We start from the raw sequence: 3,463 nt of genomic DNA on the forward strand, positions 1-3,463 counted from the left end.
AAAAAGAATTTCCTAGATTTCCTAGATTTCAGAGCTGCCTATAGGAAAAAGCCAGCCAAGATAAAAATTACTGATAAACGTACAATATATTAGGTTGGTTAAAGCTTGCATTTCCTGGATTGTTGATTTTGCACCTCCATCGCCGGACACAACTGCATTTGAGCAAAGTGAAGTTTTTGTTATCAGCATATAGAGAAGGAAAGAGAGAGAGAGAGAGAGAGAGATTACAAATTAAACAGCAGAAAAGTGGTTTACTACATATATAGGTGTTGTTTTACCTGCCAAAAGATTTGTAATTCTTTTCAGACAGATTTATTTTTTTCAAAACATTTAATTTTTTTATATTTTATTTATTTTTTATTAAATATTTTTATGTTTTAACTTTACTGCTGGGGGCTTTGGCGAAATATCAGGGGTCTATACAGGCTCCTGATATTTCCCTTTTACAATAGAAAAAGAGATTGAGGTCACAGAGTCCTTAATCTCTTTTTCTGCAGCCCCAGCCCTGAATGAACAAGAATCTTCTATACTGTACTGAGTGTTCCTGTTCATTCATACATTGTGGATATAGTATGAGTTACTATGTACACAATCATGAATGAATAGGAAGTGACGTAGATCACTTCACATTCATTCATAACTGCTACCTAGTAACTCATACTATGTCCAGTTATTTACAAACATTCAACGGTCACTGATCGCTAAATGTTTGTATACCTCTCTCCATACTGACTCGCTGTCACAGCTGAGCGGGCTATGCGGGGAGGAGAGCTTGGTCACATTTGACAGCTGAATCCTCCCCCTCACCACCGTCTCGGTCTCCAGTGACAGCTGTCTCCGCCCACACACATCTCTCCTAATCTGTTACAGGAGGCTGAGCGGGGCGGTGCGGGAGGAGAGCTCAGCCTCCTGTGACACGGTCACAGCGCTTTCCGCCATGCTCGGCTCCTGACAGTTCCTCTCCTCCCTGCTGGACTCTGTGCTGTGTCAGAGAGGACACAGAGTAGCGCCCAGTGGGGAGGAGAGAAACTCTGGATGCCATTTTTGAACGATATGTTTCGGTGGTCGAAATTTTGATGCATCCCTAATAAACACAGTCAACAAACACCTCCAGCCTGCTGATTTGACATGGAAAGAGCAACAGAATACTGTTGAAGTCATTGCTCTTCCAACTCTGCTATAATTAGGGCTCATGCAAAATACTTCCATCTCTATCCATTTATTCTAGCCACTAGAATGAATTCACATGCACATAGAACATATGTAAATTATGCCAGTAAGCTTGCTCCAAACGCAGGTTTGGGGCATTTTAATTTTATGCCCCTGAATGCTGCTCTAAAATACGGATCTAAACGCCATAATGTGCATACGGGAGCTGCCTTTGCCGACTTGATTTTGGAGGTGAGCTTTTTCTTCTACCCCACCTCCGGGTCAGTAAATTACCAGGTTAGTATTAAAATGGAAGCATGGAAAAATGGAAGCATCAGAGTCTACACCTTTAAAATCCAGTCAGCTCCTGTATTTCTGGTGTTTTTAATTGTTCACATAATAGAGTATAATGAATCACATTGGGCCTGATGTACCAAGCTGTAATATCACATATTGCATCTTAGAAGAGGCATATGGTGCAATTATATTACATGTGATGAAAGTAGTAGGGATATGCTTGGGTTTGGTTTGTGGATCATTTGTGAACCCATCGTAAAGTCCAAAAATTGTGAACTTAAATCTGAACCACCCTAAAGTATATCAAGGTAAATTCTGAAAATGAACTCTGGCCATTTTCAAGGCTAACAGGGTAAGGGACAGTCAATCAAAAGGGCTTAGGGAGCTGGGCATTGCCATGGGGGCATACCACCTGTGCCAGTGCAAAAATAATTTAAAAAAATACAATTCAGTGTCAAGAAGGTCCCCTTTTTATGTGACTTTGAGGGCAACATGGAAAAATACTTACAATTACATACTTGGGAGATGCCCTTAAGCTGTATGTGGTGTTACAAAATAGTATGAGTCGTATACACAGCATCAACGTCACTGTATTCTGGCATCACATATTTTGCATGTGTAATTATTTATTTTTTCTTTTGCATTATTGCTTGACTTAAATGCAGGATCAGCAGCACCCCAATCTGATTCATTATAGCTTCAAAGTGTAGCGCTCACCCCTGAAGGAGCCACTGGAATATGCCCGATTCATCATCACTAGTCTGTCTAAGGGTATGATCTTCAGCTGTCCCCACTAGCATTAACCTCCCTCCCTCTAGTGCCCACAAAGCTGATATTCACTCCATTATATGCAATGCTGAATATGTTTTATTAAACATCTTGACACTGGGGAGAGAGGGTATAGGGATCCTAGACATCCAGGGTGTAACAGACATAGACTCCAGACTCGCCAGACCTTTTAAGCATCTCAGTGTAGATCCGCTTGTGGTATAGCGAGTAGTAATTGAAGTAACAGATGAGCAGGGATGAGCATAAATCCTCAACAGGAGAGACACCAGTCATGCCCCTGAAGTCCTTTGAGTTCCTGGTAACTTCAAGAGCCATACTTTTTTTGGTCCTCTTCCTCTGGCAGCAACACAGGCTTCCTACATAATGGAGGCCCCAGGGAAACACTTCCCACACATACCAGCCTTTGCCCACCCCCAGGTCTCAGGCCTAGTGCAAGGATTTTTGCCAACTCAGGCGAAGGTGCATTTTGCCACCCCCCCCCCCCCCCCATGTATTATACAATGTACAATACAATACACAATACAATACACAATACAATTTCCAATGCACAATACAATACACTTTACACAATATATTATACAATGCACAATACAATACTGTATTGTATTGTGCATTGAATATTGTATTGTGTATTGTCAATACACAATACAATATACTGTATATACAATGCACAATACAACAATACAAAATAATACAATACAATGCAGCATACCACGTGCACTTTGTCTTTGTTACATTACATACCGCTCCCACTTCAGCCAGCTCCCGATTCCCGATACTAGTCCGACCGTGGGTCACCAAGAGAGGGTGAAATCGCCTCCTCGCTCGGTTCCAACTTCCAAATGTGTGCACCGGGCGGCTCCCGAGTCCCTCAACAGGTCGCCTTTGCCGTCGCCTCCAGGATGACGCCACACTGCTTGCTGGTCCGGTTCGTCCGTTGCTCCGCCTCCTGCAGCCCTCGCTCCAGTCCTTCACATGCGGCTGAGCAGCCAGGGGAACCACTCACTGACGTAGGAGGACGTAGCCAAGGAAGGACGAGACACTCAGTGAGACTGTCACTGAGTCTGAGACGTGAGACTGCACAGGTCAGCGCCGCTGCGGCCGGCGGCCGGGGACTCGTCCTTCAGATGCCGCCCGCCCGCAGCGGCAGCCCACACACTGAGTCTGGTCTCGATCGGGCGACTGTCACTTTTCCGCCCTGTTCCCTGGCGCCGTAAGGCAAGTGCCC

Source organism: Nanorana parkeri, unplaced genomic scaffold (genome assembly GCF_000935625.1).
Source record: "Nanorana parkeri isolate BGI_ZX_2015 unplaced genomic scaffold, ASM93562v1 scaffold277, whole genome shotgun sequence".
NCBI lineage: Eukaryota > Metazoa > Chordata > Amphibia > Anura > Dicroglossidae > Nanorana > Nanorana parkeri.